The sequence below is a fragment of the Sceloporus undulatus genome, chromosome 2 (genome assembly GCF_019175285.1).
Source record: "Sceloporus undulatus isolate JIND9_A2432 ecotype Alabama chromosome 2, SceUnd_v1.1, whole genome shotgun sequence".
Taxonomy (NCBI): Eukaryota; Metazoa; Chordata; class Lepidosauria; order Squamata; family Phrynosomatidae; genus Sceloporus; species Sceloporus undulatus.
This window is the reverse complement of record NC_056523.1, coordinates 142,699,402-142,722,957: the sequence shown is the minus strand read 5'-3', so window position 1 is coordinate 142,722,957 and position 23,556 is coordinate 142,699,402.

Here is a 23,556-nt window from a genome sequence, read left to right as displayed (position 1 = left end):
TTAGCCTGTGTTAATCTATGCTAAGTACTTTTGAAACAAATCCCAATCATGAGGTAATTACCAGGTTTAAATATATATCTTTTTACATCTGAATATCCTGTCAGTGCTCAAGTTTTATTTAGACTTACAATAAAAGGAAACTGCATAGGGTAAAATCCTCATCACAGTGAAGTACACAGAAGTACATACACATACACGGATGGCAATTTCTGCAGTTTCACGGTACATGAGTATAGCTTTAGCCTTCAGCTCTTAACAACCAGACAAAAACAAAATAGAGAAATCTGAGTAATTTGAAGTTTGGATGATCTCAGAGCTCTAAGGATTTGCTTTTTACTCTGCTGGATGTTAACAATGATTTGGACACACTTCTGCCAGTCAAGCCTTACACTCATGTGTATTCATGTGTGGACTTATCATACAGATAGATATATCAATATAGACAGATAATATTTGTATAATAATATCAATATGGATACTTACAAGCATTATATGAAATTTATTTTTCAAAGAGGAGCAGATCAATTGGCCAGTGTTGCTTTAGAGAACCTAGGTTGAGTGGTTAAAACTTTCTTATTTAGAGATCTTTTGTTATACTGAGGAAGCAAAGAGGGCATTTCTTTGTACTAAGTCCAACAGAGGTAAAGTGCTTTGCATTACTGCACATAGCCTGAGCTACACTCAAAGAATGGTATGTACTTTGGGATGCTACTGAAAAGCTAGACTGTTTCAAAGAATGAAAAAGAGTTTTAAGATTCTTAGGACAGGAATATGGATGCAGAGTATGCAGCTGCTTTTCCTGGCATCTGGCACCTCTAGTGTTACTGGCATCTACTCCCTCCTTTGACCTTTGGCAGAACAAGTATTGCTCTTACTGACAAGGATGGATTTATGCTTGTGCTGCTATTAGTATTTGCATTTGAGCTTTCTCTGTCTTGGCTAACCATATTGATATAAGACATTCACAACATCTTGGAGACAAAAAGTCTCCATGAGCTAAGTTGTTTAGCTGCTTCTCCCTGGGCTATAGGCATGTATATTTTTAAACTCCCATCAGGAGTCTTGCCGACTGTGTTTTTATATTCTAGCATGCCTGTAAGGAGGGGCTGTGCTTTTTCATTTTAGAGCACCAGACCAGTTGGGGGCACTGTTATTTCTTAATCCTTCCCCCCCCCCCCCTTGCCTTCATGTTTCATGTTCCATGTCCGAAACGCAGAGACTCAAGTTTTGAACAACTTATGGTGACCTCATGAATTTTATGGAGTTTTCATAGACCAGGAATACTCACAAATGGTTTTGCCAGTTCCTTCCTCAGAAATATAGCCCAAAGTACCTGGGCTTTGGCAGCCTGCTAGTTCCTAACTATTCCTGGTTCAGAATTTAAACATGGTGGTAAAAAAATAGAGCAACAGGGGTCAGTGATAAAAATGATGAGCCAAGACTACTTTAATCTATCAAAAGGATGTGGCCCAGAAAACAGTCCAATCGACTCCTAACGCTGAAAAGTATATCTGGTTCTCTAAGCAGTCTGCACCTGAACCTTCTCCAAAGCCATTCCCAGCTATTTGGAGGAAAAGTAAATATAAAATGCTTTATGCAAAATTAACAAAACAAACAAAACAGACTTAAAATTCTTCCTGTGGTTTGCAAGGGGGAGGGAGAGGGCATGGACGCGGGGAGCGCTTTGGCTGGGGAGGAAGAGGGTAACATCGATGTAAGCGGAGCTCCCATTGAGGTGGTGTGGGGCAGGGGGAGGTATGGCGGTAGGAAGGCGGACTTGCGTTACAGAGGAAGGTGAGATCGATGCTTAATATCTATCTCTCCTTCCGGTCCCCCTCCTAACCAAAGGGACCTGAGGGTCATTCCAACCGTGCCACAAACCCTGTCGCTGTTCCCTGTGCATGCCAGGTCGATCAACAAGTCCCACACCGCCAGATCTTTGGGACAGTATTGCGACCTGGCTGCATTACCGAACCTGGCTTGGGCCTGGGAGATTGCTGTGTGGGCCAGGCCTTCCCTGCCAGGTTTTCGGTGGTGAAGGAACAGCCCAAGGTTAGGTGGGCGGGTGTGGGTTGGTGTATGTATCTGTTGTTGTTGCCTTGGTCCACAAAAACACCTTGTCTCTCACCAGGAACCACATCCGACAAACTTCTTTTATCGAGTGTATCTACCTGACCCTAAAGGTTAGGGACAGTCTAGGGATTCTGTTGGTGTATCGGCCACCCCGTGCGCTAACGGACTCCCTTAACGAGCTGACACAGCTGGTTGCGGAGCTGATGTTGGAGACGCCCAGGCTGTTAGTCCTGGGCGACTTCAACATCCCCTTCGCGGCCAACTATGTTCCATCTGGTGTGGCTCGGGAATTCATGGATACCATGGCGGCCATGGGCCTGTCCCAGCTGATTACGGGCCCAACGCATTTTGCGGGTAATACACTGGATTTGGTTTTTTGTACGGATGCGGAAAATCCGTGGGCGGAAATAACTAATATTTCCCCCCTGCCATGGACGGATCATTTCCTCGTGGAGGCAAAAATCAAGGCCTCTACCCAGATCCCCCCCGGGGGTGGAGGACCTATTAGGATGGTCCACCCTCGAAGGCTGATGGAACCTGAGAGGTTCCAGGAAGCCTTAGAGGGGCTCATGGTTGGAAATGACGGCGACTCTGTTGATGCCCTGACTGGTATCTGGAATACCGGTCTCTCCAGGGCTATACACAGTATCGCTCCCAAGCGCCCTCTCAGGCCTGCTTCCAAACGTAAGCCCTGGTATACGGAAGATCTCCGGGCAAGGAAGCGGGTCCTGTGACGGCTAGAGCACCGCTGGCGGAAACACCTACGCTTAGCCGACAAGGCTCTCCTAGACCGCCTTTTGGAGGACTACGGAGAGGCGATACGAGCAGCTAAGAACTCGTTCTATGGTGCTCGTATTGCATCCGCGAGTCGCGTCCAGCAGAGTTGTTCAGGGTAGTCAGGGAGCTAACTCAGCTCCCTCCTGCCCTGAACCAGATCCTTGAACCTTCAAAGGCCTGCTGTGACCAATTTAACAACTTCTTCGCGGATAAAACCTCTCGGATAAGCGAAGATCTAAACGCCGCCATTATCGCAGAACGTAGGGTAGAGGTATCCAGAGCCTCCGTGGACTCCATTAAACTGGATCAGTTTGAGTTGGTTAGTACCGATGATGTGGACAAGATCCTTGGAAGCGTTCGGAAGACAACCTGCTCCCTCGATCCCTGTCCCTCATGGCTAGCGGCTCAGGGGGGACCGGTGGTAACCTCGTTGTTACACCGGATTATAAATACATCTCTTAGGGATGGGCAATTTCCATCCAGCTTGAAATTGGCCACTATAAAACCGCTGTTAAAAAAGCCCTCCCTCGATCCCCTGATGCATAGTAATTATCGGCCAGTCTCACTGCTGCCATTTTTGGGGAAGGTGATCGAGAGGGCGGTTGCAATCCAGCTTCAATCGATCTTGGATGAAACGGATTATCTGGATCCATTTCAAACTGGCTTTCGGGCGGGTTACGGGGTGGAGACGGCCATGGTCACCTTGGTCAATGATCTCCGTCTGGGCATCGACAGGGGAAGCGTGTCCCTGTTGGTGCTCTTGGACATCTCAGCGGCTTTCGATACCATAGACCATGGTATCCTTCTGGAGCGCCTGGTAGAGGTGGGAATTGGGGGCACTGTGCTCCAGTGGTTCCGGTCCTACCTCTCCGGGAGGTTCCAGATGGTGCAGCTGGGAGACGTGTGCTCCGATAAGAGGGCCCTTACATCTGGGGTCCCTCAAGGAGCCATTTTGTCTCCCATGCTTTTCAACATTTACATGAAACCGCTGGGAGAGATCATCCGGAGACATGGGGCGCGGGGTTATCAGTATGCTGATGACACCCAAATAGTCTTCTCTATGTCTCCGACTGATGCAGTGACCGGGGATGGCATCTCTTCTCTCGTGGCATGCCTGGAGTCAGTAATGGGCTGGATGAGGGAAAACCGACTCAGTCTGAATCCAGAGAAAATGGAGGTGCTCGTGATAGGTTCTCCTGGCCCGGGGATGGCGGTGGTTCCACCTGTCCTGAACGGGATCACGCTTCCCGTAAACGACTCGGTACGCAGTCTGAGGGTGCTTCTTGACTCGTCGCTTCACCTTACATCTCAGGTGGATGCGACGGTCAGGAGCACCTGTTATCAGCTTCGGCTGATTCGCCAGCTGCGTCCCTACCTGGGCCGGAGGGACCTTGAAACGGTGGTACATGCTCTGGTAACCTCTCGTCTGGATTTCTGCAACGCGCTCTACATGGGGCAACCCTTGTACCATACCCGGAAGCTACAATTGGTACAGAATATGGCAGCCAGACTGGTTACTGGTACATCCAGAGCCAGTCATATAACACCTGTACTTAAAGATCTGCACTGGCTGCCCATTCGCTTCCGGGCGCAATACAAGGTGTTGGTTATAACCTATAAAGCCCTACATGGCTTGGGCCCAGGATACCTTGAGGACCACCTCTCCCCATACAATCCGCCCCGCACACTCAGAACATCTGGGCAGCAGCTACTGAGGGTACCTGGGGCAAGACTAGCCTCCACTGCAAGGAGGACATTTACCATCTCGGCCCCGACCCTCTGGAATACGCTGCCCATAGAGCTCCGCTCGACTACCTCCCTAGCCCAGTTCAGGAAGGATTTAAAAACCTTCCAGTTTAAGCGAGCGTTCCCCGATACGGGCCCTAGTTAGCTCCCCCCCCGATAGCCAATATTGAGCTGGCTAGTATCTGTTTTTAAGGTATATTTTAATCTGTTTTACTGTCTTTGTATATTGTACATTGTATATATTACTATGCTGTGCACCGCCCTGATTGGAAGAAGGGCGGTATACAAATAAAGCTTCACTAGGGAGGTAGTTCTAAATAGCTAAATACATGTAAGCCCTTTCCTTATTTATCACCTACCACACCTTTAATAATGGGAGCATCAAAAGATGACTGTGGAGCATGGGCAGGTTGATATGAGAGTGGGAAATCCTCTTCGAGAACATTTTCCCCTTTATATGTGAGGATGCATCCTTCACATGGTATATGTCCAAATATTTTGGTCCCAACAACATGCAGAAGATAACAACTTACCAAAAAGCAACCCCACAGATCAATTTTGCCCATTTACAGTTTAAAAATTACAGCCAGCAATGCTGAAATGGGTTAAAGATTTCTACTGCATGCATCCAGATTTTACCATCGAAGAACTTGGAACAACCTTGAGTAAACGAATAGCAAAAGTTATCTCCTTAAACCACGAAAAATCTATTCTCCAGGGTATAAAACAGTGTTTCCCAAACATTGGTCCTCCAAGTGTTTTGGACTTCAATTCCCAGAAGCCCCCAGTCACTTGGGTCAACAATCAGGAATTTTGGGAGCTGAGATCCAAAACATCTGGAGATCAAATTTCTTCTTTGAGTCATGAGGACTAAAACTGGATCATATTTAATGTCATTTGCAGGTGTTTGGGCCTAGTTGCAATCAATTGAAATATGGACAATTTTTATTCTGGGGAAGATACAAAGGGCAAATCATTAGTCTGAGTGATAACTTAATCCATGAAACAGAGAACCATTGATTTTTAATTGACTTACCATAAATCTTGCTGCAAAGTTAGAATTATTACACAGGTTAAACTAAGGTGACATGCTGCAAAGATGTGCAAAGCCCAGAGCCATTTACAGACAACTCTTGGCACTGTAATTTGTTAATTTCAGTTTGCAATATAGTGCTGACCTACTGAAGACTAAGAGCTAAACTGTGCAATACATGAAAATATGTGTTATGTAGATAGATGAGATACTGTGTGATTCCAAACAAGAGGTGAAAGTTACTCAGTGCCTGACAGTATACTAGCATTTCAGCATTTCAATTCTCTATTCATGTGAAGCACACAAACATCAGAGGTCATTGGTAACCATTCCCACAGTCTCACACCATCACCTTTTCTTTTGCATGACCAAAGTGACAATTTAAATTGGTTCCGATTGCAGCTGCATCTTTTGGCTGTGTGTTTTGCTATCCTTTGTTTCTATTGTTCTTCTCCCAAACTAGTGACATTCTGGTCTCATTAGCAAAGCCCTTTCTACCCTCATTCCGGTGGCCAGTTTTGGCCACATCCTCTGGTTAACTTCTTGTTGGCCATGGAAGAGGTTGTCGGCATAGCAGTGCCTCCTGGTTCTTCCCATCATAACCCACTCACACTATCCTCTTTCCCCCTTGCTTTTTTTACCTTTCTCTCATAGCCATTCAGGCATGGTGGACCTTTGACTCTTTTGAATAGGAAAGCTGACAGTTTGGCCAGGTGGAGCTACATTTCTCAGGCTGTCCTCCTTAGTGTAGGAGGAAGGGAGGGCAATATCCCAGCAGTATTTGAACATCATTCCTTTCTCCTGGATTTTTGTCTTTGTCCTTCCTCTGTTCTCTGCAGGATGAAGGAAGGGGTTGCAGAGACTCAGGTTTTGAACAATTGAACTTTTTTCATTTTAATAAGCAGTGATACACTTAAAACCTAAAACCAGCTTTTAAGAAAGGAGAGAGAAATTGCTTCAGGCAAGCACATTTGTTGTTGTTGTTGTTGTTGTTGTTGTTGTGTGCCTTCAAGTTTTTTCTGACTTATGGTGACCCTAAGGCTGACAATGTGTGACGCACCCAAGGTCACCCAGTAGGTTTCTCCTCCTCCTCCTCTTCTTCTTCTTCTTCTTCTTCTTCTTCTTCTTCTTTAATTTTATTTTGACTTAACATGATATACAAAACATTTCTTTCCCTCACCCAGTAGGTTTCCATGACCAAGTGGGGACTTGAACTCTGGTTTCCAGAGTCCTAGTCCAACATTCAAACCACTACAACACACTGGCGCTAGTGGAAGAAATTGAAAATGGTCAAGCCAACTCTCCTAACCTGGATTATTTGACTGTACGCTCCTTCAACTATGCATGTGATTGCTTGCTCACAACTACTTTCCCCTGGCTCTCCAGGGAGAATCAAGAAGTCTGAATGAACAAAAGTGTGTGTGTGTGTGTGTGTGCGTGTGCGTGTGCGTGTGCACGTGTGTGCTGGTATGTGAGTTTCTGCCTTTCCCCCTGTGGGAAATAGAGTGATGGATACGCTGATGCAAATCCACTTTTCTGTCCTCTTCACTAGGGGAAGTGCATCCAAATGTCTGAGAAGTCAAAGCACCAATAAGGATTAACAGAAAGGTTATACAAAAGATTTTTTAAAAGCTAAATAGAAAGCATTTCATCAGGATAATATGGCATCATACACTTTATGCTTATAATTTGGGAGAGGGAAAGGAGTGGGGAACAACTATACTGGTACACCAACAAGGTGGTCATATATTATTATTTATGCCTTTAATCACTCCCACACTGAGAGAACCAGAAATTTCCCCCTTCTTTTGTGTGTTTTGGAGGGCTTTGGGGGGGACTTTGCAGGGTTGGAGGAAACAAAAACACTGCATTTTAAAGCAGTTTTGGCCCAGTTGGGGTGTGTGTGTTTACTTGAAAATTGCTGTCCCAATGATTACCAATTAGCATTAGCTAATAGCTCTTTTGCATTAGCCTCTGAGCCTGAGGCCTGCCATCAGCAACAGAACAATACACATGCAAATCACTCCTGCATTCCCAGGCTCACACAGTATGTGTATGTGTATACACACACACACACACACACACACACACACACACACACACACAACCTTTTCCAGGCAAGCATTCTCTGAAGATGCCAGCCACAGATGCTGGTGAAACGTCAGGAAGAAACTCTTCTAGAACATGGCCACATAGTCCGGGGTCAAGGAAGGTTGCATTCTATCACATTATTTGTTCAAATTGTATGCAGAAAATATCTTATACAGAGCAAATTTAGACAAGGAGAAAGGAGAAGTGAAAATCAGAGAAAAGAATATAAACAGTCTGAGATATCAAGACAACAACATATTACAGTGCGCCCGCGTTATATGTGGCTTGAGTATATGTGCTCAAGCTGTGCAGGAGTGCGCAGGGCGCAAGGGGTTGTGTGTTCCATTCAACTGAATGGGGCTTGAGCATAGGCGGAATTCACGTTATGCGGGGGGGGGGGTCTGGAACAGATCCTCCGCGTAAGGCGAGGTTCCACTGTACTAGCAGAAAACAACAAAGACTTGGAACAATTACTAAAGGATGCCAGACAGGAAAGTGTCAAGGCAGGCTTAGTGTTGAACGTTAAGAGAACAACCAAATAATAATAATAATAATAATAATAATAATAATAATAATAATAATATAAAAAAAATGACCACAGAGGAAATTCAATCTAGATGATGAGGAAACTGAAATAGTTAAAGATTTCCCATACTTTAGCTCAATCATTAATCAGAAAAAGAAATCAGAAGAAGATGAGGACTGGGAAGCGCAGCTAAGGAAGAAATAGACAAGATCGTAAAAGTGCAAAGATATAAAACTGAATACCAACGTTAGAATCATCCAAGCCATTGTATTCCCCATACCATGTATGGCTGTGAGAACTGGACAGTGAAAAAAGCAGATAAAAAGAAAATAAACTCATTTAAGGTGTGGTGCTTAAGAAGCATGCTAAGGGTACTGTGGACAACCAAAAAAACTAACAAATGTGTCCTAAATCAGATGAAGCCTGAACTCTCCATGAAAGCCTCCAATTGAGGCTTTCATACTTATGTCACATCATGAGAATGCATGACTCATTAGAAAAGACAATAATGGCCCGTTACACACGGGCACCCTAGGACGGACTCAGTCTGTGCTAGGGTTAGAAAGGGGCGTCTCTTCCAGGCGCCCCTAACCCTACCATGGACTGAGTCTGTAACAAATGGCGGCGGCCATTCCACATGGCTGCCGCCATCTTGACATAGCGGATGCTCTGTGTTCACACGTTGCGCCCCAGAAGTGATGCCGCAAGTGCGCAACTAGCACCTCGCGGCGTCTCTTCCGGGGCCCAGGAAGGAGCGCAATTTTCGCGCTCCTTCTCTGCAGCGTCCGGAAACCGTGCCGTTTGGCTGCTGTCGTTCCTGGACACTGTAACCGGCGGTGGCAGCAGACCGCCGCTTCTCGGAGGTCTGTAATGGGCCAATGCTAGGAAAAGTAGAAGTAAGTAGAAAGAGAGGAAGACCGCAGGCCAGATGGAGAGGCTCAATCAGGGAGGTCATGGTCATGCACCTGCAGGACTTGAGCAGAGTAACTTAGGAAAGAGGGGGGTTGGAGTGCCTCATTCATTGGGTTGCTGTGAGTTGAAGTCAATGCAAAAGTAGCTAACAACAACAACAACATAAGTGGCTATTTCAAATAGAATACAGTCTCATCCAGAAGGGGTTGAACCCATTTCAATCAGATTGCAGGTTGCAGATCATTAGATATTATTGGGCTGAATCTCCCTTAAGTCCTAACCAGTGCAGCCAAGAATGACAAATGCTGGAAGCTGCAGCCCACCAACTGAAGATCTGTGCTTTTCGTATCTCTGACCTAGACTGATAGAGCCTCAATTAATGGTACCTCTGGATGAAGTTCCAGCTTGGTGATCTCCATACACTGTAGGTATTAATGCAATTTAATTTCAGTGGCTGATACAGTGATTCAGCCAGCATATTTTTTAGATATTGTAGTCTTATTGTTTCTAGTGAAAGAAAAATGTTGCTCCTAAAGCAGCAATATCAAACATACTTACCTGGAAGAATGTATATAACTCAAGTTAGTGGGACATACTTCCAAATGAGTATACTTAAGACTTAAGCTGTAGGTATGAGGCAATTTCCCTGATGATAGCCCAGTGTCTTCTAACATGTAACTGTAGAGTGATGAATGTTGTTTGATGATATACTCTCTGTAACATTTCCTTCAAACTATGATAAACTATTTCCATCAGACTGAAAGAAAGTAAGAACAGGTATTACTAGTGGATGACATCTCTAAAGAATCTTTCTGGTAGCTATTGTAATGAAATCCCAAGTGAGGTTTTCACACAAGGGAAGATAAAGTGCAGCACATGAGCATCACTTGGAAAGCTGTAGGGCCCCCTGTATACCCCCCATCAGCTTCCTTCCTTCCTTCCTTCCTTCCTTCCTTCCTTCCTTCCTTCCTCTTTCTTTCTTTCTAGTGGGCGAACTTGGGGTCCCCATCAACAGTGTCAGCAACTCCTTGGTATTTGGGAGGAATTATTAGCTCAAAGGAAAGTCTGTGAGAGGTGAGCAAGGGGGATCTTTTCACCTATATATACCAGTATATATACCAGTATGCAGAGTGTCTCCAGTTTCAACAAATAGAAGAGTTTTATTTTAAAATGTGCAAAGGTGCATGCGAACACACAAATCCAATGCAACTTTAAGAACCATACAAGACTAACAGACAGGAAAGGTGTGAAAGGTTGCTTAGAGAGGAATTGGGAATTAGAAGGTGCGATTATTACCACCCCTGAAGAGAGGATTCCACAGAAGATGGAGAGTGATTCAGACAGAGTCTGAGGGATATACAGAGAGCAGAGCTCTGGTCTGCAGAACAGAGCCTTGGTCTGTAGCAGCAAATTAGCTATGTGTAGGGCAGATATTTATATCCTGTTTTGCACCCTCAAGGAATACTTGATGTCCCTACATGCTGTGACAAAGACTTTCTCATGGACTTGACAAATAGATTCTGGGATGGCTGATGACTTTAGCTTCAGTGTGACAAAACTTTGATAACCCCTGGATAGTTGGATAGGAGAGGTTAATTGGGACACAGCCTGGGTTGAAGAGGAGGCAAGGTCATTAACTGCTTTGCGATGGGGTTACTTCGTCTTCATCACAAGATGATATGCAGAAAGCCTGGGGGAGGTGGGAGTGATCAGCAAACCCGTTCTGCATTTACTGTAGTATTATCTAAGTCTTACACATGCCCTTGGGCCAGCGTGCCTTTTCCATGTGAAACTTCCTAGTGTTTCAAAGGTCATAGTGACCTCTCAGAAACATGTCTGACACTAGATACCAAACATGAAAATATGAAAAAAACATATTCAGAGAGAGAAGCTTAGGGTAGGCTAAGAAAGCCACCCCCACCCCCAAGCAGAAGTCATGTCTTGTCACTTCCTGGTTTTAATAAAGGCCTCACCTGGGCCTAAAACAGGCCAGAGAGTCCCAAAAACACAATATGATTATGAAAAGGGCAGAGACATTTTATGATGTTAGAAGGAAATACTGCAGTCCTGAAAAGTAGATCTGAATTGTATTACACACATACATACATACACACACACACACACACACACACACAAATATGCAAATATAGAAATGTTAGAGGTAGGATCTCTGAGTGGGATCCTACCTCTACTCTTGCAAAGTGCACTTTGATCTAAGGGAAAATTAGTGTTATGTTTCAAAAAGGCTAAGAAGTGATTCTGTCATCTTCTCTTTTCCCCCCCCCCCCCCCGGGGCAGTGGGGTGGGATGGAACCCTGGAGAGAAAACTACAACTAATTGGGTCACTTTGTAAACTAACATTCTGTTATTTAATATCCAACATAATTTCCCCCGAACTGTTCCTATGCATTACATTCTTGTCCTAAGGGGTTTACATTTACATAGACAAAATGAGAATTTATAACTGGAAATAAACCTACATTCTTATTAGTTTATCCCCATACTGTAAAACAGTGCATCTTGAGCTTTCTGATGTAGGGAACAAGCACATGGTGAGGCCAGCACTATATTTATATCCATTAGCTTCAGTTTTCTTTCTTTACTGGAAACTCACTGCACACTGGCAACCAATTGTAGATGGCACCAGTTTACACACCATCAATTTGAATACCATTACTGTAAAATAAGGAAATGCCCATGTCCCTGGGATCCATCAGAACCCTGTTCAGCTCTCTAAGCAAACAATGTACTTTCAGGCTCATCACTAGCCACATTTCCCAAGATGGCATGCATTTCAGACTCTTATAAGGGTAAGTACTAAATGTCCTTCAGAACTTCCATGCTTATTGTCTTATAGGATGTATATATCCAGTGTTGCCAATCACCCTTGAAGGAAATCCCCCTGAAAATCCCCGAAACGCCCCCAAATTCCCTGGGGCATCTGGATCAGGGGTGGGACATCTGGGTAAGGGGGGTGGACCTCTGGGTCAAGGGACCACAAAGCACCATGGGAAGGCAAAAGGTGGTGGTGGTTGGGACTTCCGGGTCAGCCATTTTGGGGGGTGGGGACTTCCGGGTTGGCCATTTTTTGGGTGGGAAAGGCATTTTCGGCCATTTTTGGGGGGCGGGAAGTGAAATAATTCCCCATAAACAGAAAGGCTTTTAATTACCCAACGGGAAGGTTTAATTCCCCAGAAATTCCCCATATTTTTTGAATACCCGGAAATTATGCAGAAAAATTACCCTCCTGGTACTTTCTACTAATAAACTCTCTGGGTTTCCCCCTGTTTCTCTGGATAAACTCTCTACGCTGCTAAATTCTTCCAAACCTACTACCTGCTCTCTTGATCCTATTCCCTCCCATCTCCTAATCTCTATAGCCCCTTCTCTTCTGCCCTCGCTCCTCTATATCTTTAATCTCTCTCTCTCTATGGGTTCCTTCCCTTCTGACTTCAAACATGCTCTCGTTTCCCCAATTCTGAAGAAACCCTCTCTCAACCCCTCTTCTTTGTCTAGCTATCATCCAATTTCCCTTCTTCCTTTTCTTTCTAAGGTCCTAGAACGGACCGTTTATTCTCGCTGTATTAAGTTTCTTGAAGCCAACTCCATCCTGGACCCTTTCCAGTCTGGCTTCTGCCCATGGCACTCTACAGAGACAGCCCTCACCAAGATCTCAAACGATCTCTTGCGGGCCAAGACAAATGGCCTCTACTCTATTCTCATTCTTCTTGATTTGTCTGCGGCCTTTGACACTGTTGATCACTGTCTCCTGGTTGATTTACTCTCTGACCTTGGGTTCTCCGACTCTGCTCTCGACTGGTTTAAATCTTACTTGTCAGACAGATCTTTTGCAGTGATCACGGGTGGTCAGACTTCGTCCTCTGTTCCCCTATCTGTTGGAGTTCCCCAGGGCTCTGTCTTGGGTCCCCTTCTGTTCTCTCTATATACACTGTCCCTAGGTAAACTCATCAGTTCTTTTGGTTTCTCCTATCATCTGTACGCTGACGACACTCAGCAAGCTGTATCTCTCCACCCCTGACCTTTCGACGGGACTTGAACAGCAAGTTTCTTCTTGTCTGACTGCCATCTCTCAGTGGATTTGGCTTCAGCGCTTGAAGCTCAACATGTCTAAGACTGAGCTTCTTGTCTTTCCACCTAAACCCACCCTTCACTATTCCTTTTCTGTTTCTGTCGACAACACTTCTATTCAACCAGTTCATCAAGCCCGCAGTCTTGGCTTCATTTTTGACTCTTCTCTGTCATTTATTCCCCAGATCCAGGCCACCGCCAAGTCCTGTAGATTCTTTCTCCACAACATTGCCAAGATCCGTCCATTCCTCTCAGCCTCTACTACCAAGACTCTGGTCCATGCCCTAGTGGTTTCGCGACTAGATTATTGTAACCTCCTTCTGACAGGGCTTCCTCTTTCACACCTCCAACCTTTAATCTCTGTCCAGTATTCAGCTGCCCATATTGTCACATCCGCTCGCCACTTTGACCATGTTTCACCTCTTTTATCCTCCCTTCATTGGCTCCCCTTCCCCTTTCGCATCCGGTACAAGCTTTTATTATTGACTTTCAAAGCCCTCCATGGATTGGCCCCTCCTTACTTATCTGACCTTCTTTCTCCTTACATTCCTACTCGCACCCTCCGCTCTTGTAGTCAAGGTCTCCTGTCACAGTGTAGGACTACCACTGCCCCCTCCCAAATTTGTCCCTTCTCGCTTGCTGCCCCTTACTCCTGGAACCTTCTTCCCCCACATGCACACCTCATCACTTCTCTACCCAGTTTCAAAATTGAATTAAAGACTATATTGTTTAGAGAAGCATTCCCAGAGGTGAGCCCCTCTCTGTACAGCGCTGTGTAAATTTACAGCGCTTTATAAATAAAGGATAATAATAATAATAATAATAATAATAATAATAATAATAATAATAATAATAATGGCTTTTTATTACCTGGAGACCGGGGAATTCCCCAGAAATTGGCAACACTGCATATAACAGAGTCTCCTGAGTTCTGGTTGGTCAGTCTCTGCCTGTGAAGAATGTGGGTTCTGGATGGGACAACTGGAGGAAGAAGTATATAGATGTTGGAGGTGTTTGTAAAGCCAACTTAAGTGCTACTCTAAGATTTTAAAAAAGGGCAAAATAAGGAAGCTGTGGAGAAACTGTACATACCCTCCAACATGTCATAGGTGAAAACCTGACATCAGTTTTCAGATAAAAATGTAACATCAGTGTGTGGTCAATATAATAAAAGTTATTAATGAGGGAGAACAAACACGCTAGGAGAAGCTTCAGCAGTTTGTTTTGTCTGAACCTACTGGGAAAGGCAAAACTCTGCCCCCTCCTTTCCTCCCCCTTCCTGAGTTAACTCAGTGCAAACTACATTTGTGCTTTCAACTCCATTTGGAGTAATGGAAGTAAACTTAGTCCTGTTATTTAGAAACCTCTGTCATTTGAAAAAATAATCCAAGCCAGAGAATTTCAAAGATTCTCAGTTAAATGACAGACTGAAATTGGTATATGTGATCATGATTAGCAATCAAAGTTGAAAAAAAATAACCATTGCTTATAATTTTTTAAAATGCCTAGTAGGTGTGAGGCCAGAGTTTGAAAGTGACTGCTTGCAAAGAATGAGATGTTTGTAATAAGTGGCTTTTTGTAGTAACTATAGCATAAACTAAGACACATAATTATATCATAACAAAGGATGACTTTTTACCTTATGTGGTATAACTGTTTTACTTCCTTTAATAGTTACAGTGATATGTGGCTTTACTACTTAACTGTGTTTTTTTTTTTTACTACAGGCCAATAACTTGTGGATGTGCCATCTTAACAATGCTACTAAAAAGTAACTATTTTATTTACTGTAGATTAATAAGAAAATACTAACACTTAATTATAATTAATTATAATATCAATTCACAATTTTGGGAGCCTTGAATCTGTACACAAGTAATTATTACATAATATAATAATGTTTGAATTATAGATAACCATTCTATAATGGTTATCTATAAAGTTTTCAAATTCTACACTAAGTATTTCACAAAACTTAAGCACAAGGCCCTGTCCACAGATGCATAATGTAAACATTACTGTAGCTGTAGCGATACACTGTAATAAAAATTCATGTGCACTAGAAAGTTTAAAGCGTGACTTATGTCCAGGCAAATACATATGGTTGAGTTTCATGTTGTTTCTTACAAATCAGTTTTAAAATAACTGCACAAAATACATGTGAGTTTATGAATTCAGCATCTTGCCTCAATAGTAAACATCACTGAACATATATCACTACTATGAACTGTTTGTAAAAAGAAAATAAAATATTGGCATGATCTTAGCTCTTCAATACTGTACATCTATCATCAGTCTAGCCCACCAACTGTCCACTGGAGGTCACTGGTTGTTTGCAGTGTGATAGCACAGTCTAACTTGTATTGATCTACTGTGGAGTAGGCTTAGTAAGAAGTTAGTTTGTTTTGTTAAAAGATCCCTTTTAATGAAAAGCAACATTTAGATAAACTGTGGGCACTTTGAAAATATACATGCTTTCTGAATCATAGACACTGGTTTTTGATGGTGTCAATGTGAGAATGTACATTGTATGTATAATTTCCACACTTATTCAGCCCCCCATTTAGAACAAATCATACCATGGGTAGTTCTTTCATTACAGTGGGATGGCTATCTCAGGCAGCAGATTTTGGATGTGATGAAGGCAACAAATTTTAAGCTATTTAATTTGTTGCTAATGTGTTTCTGTTGCCAAGTATGGTACATCTGAGATTTCCCGTTTCATGCGCTTTGTGATGAGAAAGAAGAACACCATTTTCTGACCTGCCTCAGACTGTAAAATATCTTGATGTAGTCCTGAGTTACACAGAAGCTGCTTCTACTTGTTGCAGTAACTATACCATGCAGAAGTAGCTTCCATATTTCTGGGATTGTGTGTGAAGATGTAGGATTGTCAGAAATTCTGAACCTGGAATAGACAAGCATTGAAGGAGCATAGATACATGAAAAACAAGCCTTATATTAGTGTGTATTTTACAGACGGACAAACCATTAACCTTTATGAACATCTGCATTCTATTTTTGTATGCTTATGTGTGTCACTTGATAACCATCTTAGCTTCTCATTAACTTCAGCTGCTCTTCAGAGCATGACTGAGGAAGTTCCTCCCTGGGGTCTGGGTAAAGGAAAGTTGAATGGTGTTGCTGGAGCAGCCTCAGCATTTAGGAGTCAGAATACAGTATGTACAGAACAAAGTTCAAACCAAACAAAAGGAACATTTTGTACACTCACTACATCTGTGATATTCCCATGTAAAGCTGATTCATGTCAACCTGGCTTTGTTAATTTGTCACCTTTTTAATTTTCCTTACACTCCATACAGGGATGTACAGTGGTACCCCGGGATACGAATTGATCGCGTTATGAAATTTCCGGGATACGAAAAAGTTAGATTGGAAAAAACTGTTCCGGGATACGAAGGTTTTTTCGGGTTACGAAATTTTTTTCGGCGCAAAATTCAAACGCGCGGCTTTCCAGCGCTAACGGAAAGCCTTTTCGGGTTGCGAAATGCATCGGGTTACGAACGGGGCGGCGGAACGAATTAATTTCGTAACCCGAGGTAGCACTGTATTCCAGAAGCTGATGTCAATGCAGGCAAAGTATATCTAAGAAGTTTTCTGTTAGATGTGAACTTGTGGAAGGAAAATGATGCATACAAAGGGTACATAGTCAAACAGTGAACCTAATGTGGATGTGCAAATCACTGCATTTTGGGCAGTGCGTAGCCTTCTCTAGTGGATAAAATTATGTAGAAACTTGTTTCAAGCTCATGACTCTGTCCTAAACACTGCAGTGTATCTTTTGGGCAATTATATTTTCACACACCCAAACAGTAAGCAGAACTACTACAGGGCTCATCCTAATAAAATAAGAAAGTACAAACCTAAATGGGGATGGGTACAATATCTGCTTTGGGGAATAGCGAACATGTTCAAATAATGTATGCAGAAATACACATCATTTTTTAAAAAAATGTTCAAAAATTGTTGTTGTTGTTGTTAGGTGTCCTCAAATTGACCTCAACTCATGGTGACCCTGGGGATGAGACATCTCCAAACTCCCCTGTTCACTGCTCTGCTTAGGTCTTGTAGATTCAGGCCTGTGACAGCCTAAGTGAGTCTGATCTGTAGCTTTCCTCTCTTTCTACTGCTAGCTTTGCTAGCATTATTGTCTTTTCTAAGAGTTGTACCTTCTCATGATGTGACCAAAGTATGATGGCCTCAATTTAATCAACTTGGTTTCTAGGAAGAGTTCAGGCTTGATCTGTTCAAGGGCCCATTTGTTTGTCTTTTTGGCTGTTCACAGTATTCTAAGCACTATTCCCCAGCACCGCAGTTCTAATGCATTGATTTTCTTTTTATCAGCTTTATTCACTGTCCAGCTCTCACATTCATAAATGGTGATGGGGAATACAATGGATTAGATGTGAAGTCGAAGGCCTCAGAGCCTGACAACCCCCACAAAAAAGCAATGGATTAGACGATTGTAACTTTAGTACTCAGTTGTATATCTTTACTCTTTAGGATCTTGCTCACTGCCTTTTCCATTCCTAGTCTTCTTATTTCTTGACTGAAGTCTTCATTCTGATCAATGTTTCATCCAGGATACGGAAAATCTTTAATTATTTCGATTTCCTCATTATCTAGGTTGAATCTATGTAGATCCTCTGTGGTCATTATTTATGCTTTCTTTATGTTCAGCAACAAGTCTACCTATGCACTTTCTTCCTTGACCTTTCTTAGTAATTGTTCCAATTCCATGATGTTTTCAGTTCATAGTATGATATCATCTGCATATCTTAGACTGTTGATGTTCCTTTCTTCTGTCTTTACTTCTCCTTCTAAGTCTAAACTTGGTCATCAAATGATATTTTCTGCATACAGGTTGAACAAGTAGGATGACAATATGCAGCCTTGCCTAAGCTCCTTGCCAATTGGGAACAACTCTGTTTCTTCATATTCTGTTCTAACAGTTAATCGCCTCTTGTCCTGATTTCTCATCAGGACTATCAAATGTGGTAGCACTACCATGTCTTTAAGTCTGTTCCATAACTTTTTGTGATCCATGCAATCAAAGGCTTTGTTATAGTCTGTAAAGAACATGGTGCTTTTCTTTTGGAATTGCATTAGCCATCCTATGTCTGCTATGTGGTCCCTAGTGTCTCTGCCTTTCCTAAATCCTTCTCGGACCTCTGGAATTTTTCTCTCCATGTATGATTGTCATCCTCTAAGGCTGAGAGAGTGTGACTTGCCAAAGGTCACCCAGTGAGTTTCCACAGCCAAGGCAGGACTTGAACCCTGTTCCTCCTGTGTTCCAGTCCAAGGACCTTTCCACACAGGGCACAGAAGAAGGGTCAGTTCGCATTGGTCGGTGCATATTCGCATCATATCGCATCGTTCATTCACACCCGCGCTCTCTGAATATGCTTTGCCGATTCGTATTTGCGTCATATCGCATCGTTCATTCACACCTGGGCGGCCTTCCGAATTGAGGTTTTGCGAATCGGCCAATGCGTATTCAGGCAAAATGAGGCAAGTGCAGATTGGATAACCACACCAGCCCAATACAATGTGTATTGGCCGATTTGCATCGGCAGCCTTGCGCATGCTCTGTGGGGCTCTGAACAGGGGCAACATTTTTAACTTCCGGGGTGAAGAATGAGGTCACTGTTTAGCGCATAATATCGTGAGAATTGCTGCCTTTAGCAACTTACAAAAGGGGTATGCACCATCTGTATATGTGTGTGTGTGTGTGTGTGTGTGTGTGTGTGTGTATGCACACACACACACACACACACACACAGATATACACACATGTACACATAGTGGTACTGCCAAAAGTGTGAAGCCGTATTTATATGTGTACACACACAGCTCTGTGTATGTGTGTGTGTATATATACACACACACATATACATATACATCCCCCCCAACACAAAAGGTTTCTGCTTCATCTCGTTCAGTGGAAAAATTGCTCCCCAGCCCCGGCGGTTGTCCTGAAAGGGGAAAGGGCCAATGGAAGGAGAAGGGGGAAATTCCAGCGCAGCATCATGGGAAATTTGTAACCCGGTGGTCTTCAGGAGAACCAGCGGATTGGATGTACACACCAGCCAAAGCAGCAGAAGTTTTGCACTGGCCATCAATACGGATCCCGTGAATCCACTAATTTTGCGGACTCACAAAACGGAGGAGCTGGCTGCCTTCAGTTCGGAACCCAGCCGTGAATACGCATTGGCCAAAGCGTATTCACGTTATATAGCATTGGTCAATACGTATTCTGAGCTCACAGGTGTGGAACACCAATGCGATATAACGCGAATACGCATTGACGAATGCAAACTGACCCTACTTCTGTGCCCTGTGTGGAAAGGTCCCAAGTCTAAAACCACTGCACCACCTTGGCTCCCAGTGTTCTAGCCCAATGTTCAAATCACTACACCATGCTGGCTCCTAAAGTATAGGATGATTTAAAAAGAATGGTTCAAAGGTAAAGCTCTTCTTTTTTGGTTTTGTACCATTCTTTTTTCTTTTTCTTTTTTTATTATGGTTGGGTATTACAATCAAAAGCAGAAAGCTTAGCATTTATTAGATTCTCTTTTAACGGAAACCAGCTAGGTATCCTGTCTTTCAGATGAAATCAGTGGCAAACTCCCTCTGAACAAATCTTGCCAAGAAAATCATGTGATAGATTTGCCTTATGGTTGTCTTAAGTTAGAAATTACTTGAACATACACAACAACAAATCCTGCCTTTGTTTGTGTTCTTCTGCCCTGTAAAGCAGTTGGTAGTATTCTGTAACACATGAAGCAGAGTTGATTATTTTAAAAACCAAAAATACACTGAACAGGCTGATCTTTAGAAAAATAGTGACACCAATAGAACATGTGTAGATGAATGCATGAATGTGTGCACATCTGGGCTGACATGGTTATAAGTGTGCACATACGAACCTTGCTAAAGAAACAAGTGAAGAGTTCCATTCCAAAGAATGAAAAAGAAGAACATTAAAAAAAAGAAAGCACACAAGAAGCAATGTAGTTTCCTGAGGACCAATGTGTTTTAAGTAAAAGATCATTGCTTGGGGCAAGTAAACCTATTTCCTGCAAGGAACTGCATGAAACAGTAATACATCGTTTGCTGAAATACCTCCTAAGACAACCCCAAGGGAACTTCATGCTGCTGGGTTGAAAAGCTGAAAGATAACTACAGACACGAATGTTGTTCAGCTTGTCAGCATGATATTCTCTGATTTATTTTAGCAACCAAAGAGACTACTGATCTGCACTGGAAATATGTTGGATGAACATGTACCATGACAGCAAAACCTGCCCATGCCATAACATGCCTGCATATGTGGCAACAGTACACTCACACGCATACATGTACTCAAGTCTCTTGTAACAAAAGGCAGTCTCTAGCTGTTTCCAGTCTTTCCCCTGCTCAGCTCTTTGGAAAACTTTTTGAAAGTTTGGTCTAAAATCTGGACCAGATTAATCATCCTATTTACATGGAATGCCAGCCTCTATTGGACTCCAGCATCCCCTACACACCTATCAGTAGATAATTTGCATGCATTTTGGCACACTGAAGCCATGCAGATGCTCATGAATCCAGAATGTGTGAAAGGATTGCCTCCTGCCTCCTCCTGTTTATCCATAGACATAGCCATGCTAGTCTGGAAAATCACTGTGCAAAGGGCTCTTATAGCACCTTTGAGACTAACAGAAAGAAAGAAGTTGGTAGCATGAGCTTTCATAGACTTGCATGCATTTGAATAAGTAGTCTCAAGTCTATGAAAGCTCATGCTACCAACTTCTCCCCTTCAGTTAGTCTCAAAGGTGCTACAAGATCCTTTCTACTTAAGTTCATTCTATGCAGACTTGAATATCAAACATATGAATATTTGATGCAGTTGCTTTCATATTTTATTTTACAGGAAGAATCTTTTACTCAAAATAAATTTAACCTCTTTACTTCTTGGGTATCATTTTGGGGTGGATAGCGCCCCCCCCCCCCCGGCTATCATTAGGCAGAATGAGGCAACTGCTTCAAGAAGCAGATGTTGGAGGGCAATAGTGGCAATCCTCCAGCCATTTCATTAGTGTCACCTGGTGATTTCCTTCTGGACAAAGTTGTCTTTGTCAAATGGTCTTTACTGCTGCCCTCAGGAGCTATGGAGGATATTATCCCATTGTCATGCTGAAGTAAGATTCTTCTGCCACTCTAGTGCGCCTCTTTTTGTTGAAAGGATGGGTGAGTAGGCACATCTTGTCTTTTGCCTCAAGCTGTATAATAGATTTGTTATTCAAAAAAGCACACATGCAGTAGTCTTACTGTAGCACTCAATCCCTTACGCAATTCCAGGCAGGTTGCAGAAGTAGGTGTGTGTGTGCGCACATGTGTGCAATTTGTAACCCATTGGTCTCCCTCTCTGTTGGTTGCTTGAGTGTACCCCTATTACTTTCCATGCATTGGAGGAGGAAGGTCTAAAGCAGAGGCTAGGCTTATATAGTTCTCCCCTCCCTAAATTAGAACTCTCCATGATCTGAGCTCTAAACTACAGGGGGATCTGTATGTATACAGCAGCCTCCTCACTTCAGAACTTGCCCCTTGAATAAGCAGAAGGTGGCCAGGCTGGGACACTGGGTTTGTGACAGAAGCATCCATTTGTGCCCTGCTGCCCACCCGTGGAATACTGTTGAAGTGAGTTTCTAGTGGGGGGGATATACTGGGGCCTCAGTGACACTCTAAAAAAATTAATCATATCCATTTTGCTTTAAGAAAAACTGTTTTGATTCTGTACCAGCTAAAATGGTGCATCTATTGCTGGAGTTTGATATTCTCTGGTTTGGAAGATGAATGTGTGCAACATGTTAAAACTTGGCACTGTTATAATTCCCCATCCCCAGAGATCTGGTTTCAAATGTAAGATGAGATTCTGGACATAGGAGCTCAGTATTCAGATTAATTAGGCTGATTTGAATGTGCAGATGTTCTTCTAAGGTAGCCCCTTCTCACTTTAGATCAATGATGGGAATCATGAAGTTCTCTAGACATTGTTGAATTGCAGCTCCTGGCATTCCTAACCATTGGTTATGCTGGCTGGGACTGACAGGACTGCAATCAAACTACATCTGGAGGTCTGCATGAGTCTCACCCCTGCCACAGATGAAATTTTCCTAGAAAGCTGACTTCCTCTGGTCAGACAATTTGTTGATCTAGCGCACAATTGCTTATTTCAGTAGACCGTACCTCTCCAGATGTTTTTCACACAACCTGCCACCTGGAAATGCCAGGCATCAAGCATCAAACTTTCTGCATGTATGGCATGTGTTCTGCCACTGAGCTATGGCTTCTTCACAAACACTTATTGAATTTTTTCTTGGTCACTGTGAACCCATGTAATCTATGAAGACAGCAACTTCCTAGGGCTATGAGCAGAAGTCCTTTAATGCTAATCCATTATTTCTGATGAAGCACTTGTTGGTTGTTGAGAACTATGGGGCCACACCAGTGGAGCATCAAGTCTTTTGAGGATCTTCTCTCTATCTGGGACAATTATTTTGCTTTCCATTTTACATGGCTGCTGTCACCAATTCAAATCTAACCCCACCTTTTGTTCCTGGATGTTTAAGCCAGCAGAATTTCAAAGTGTCCTTCTCAGCACTTGGGATTGCAGTTTTCAGGATAGTATGATAAGGCACATGGCAACATCAGTATACATGCACCAGTATAATGAGACAGGAAATAACTCTTGGCAGCTGCCCTGTTTTTCTAAATTCCAAGAAAGCTAATAAATTTTAAGCCAGCTCCAAACAGGGATACAGCTCAGTGTTGACAGAGAACACACTTTGCAAGTGGAAGGTGACAGCTTCAGAATAGCCACTTCCAGCCAGTATACCATAGTCTTGGGCTGTATAACTTGTGGTGGCTGTCCAGATGTTGTTGAACTCCAGTTCCCATCAATCCCAGTTAGGCTATCCAATGACAGGGGAGGATGAGATCTGTAATCCAAGCTCTCCCCACCCTTGGTGTAAACCATGTTGAGCTACTTAGATAAATGGTCTGCCTCTTCCTCTGCTGGACTGAGGAGAATATGTTCACTAGTGGTTCTTGTGAATCGTATTGCAAGGCTAGGGAAAGTCCTCGCCCCAATGAACTCCTACTGTTTTTAAATATTGTCCAGGCTGGGTGGAGCTGATGGGAGTTGTAAGCTAAAACATCTGGACAGCCAAAGATTCCTCTACTTTATCATAATGAAAGCAAAATTTTAGTCATAACTGTTTTATTTCAGGGGAGAGAGGTAGCT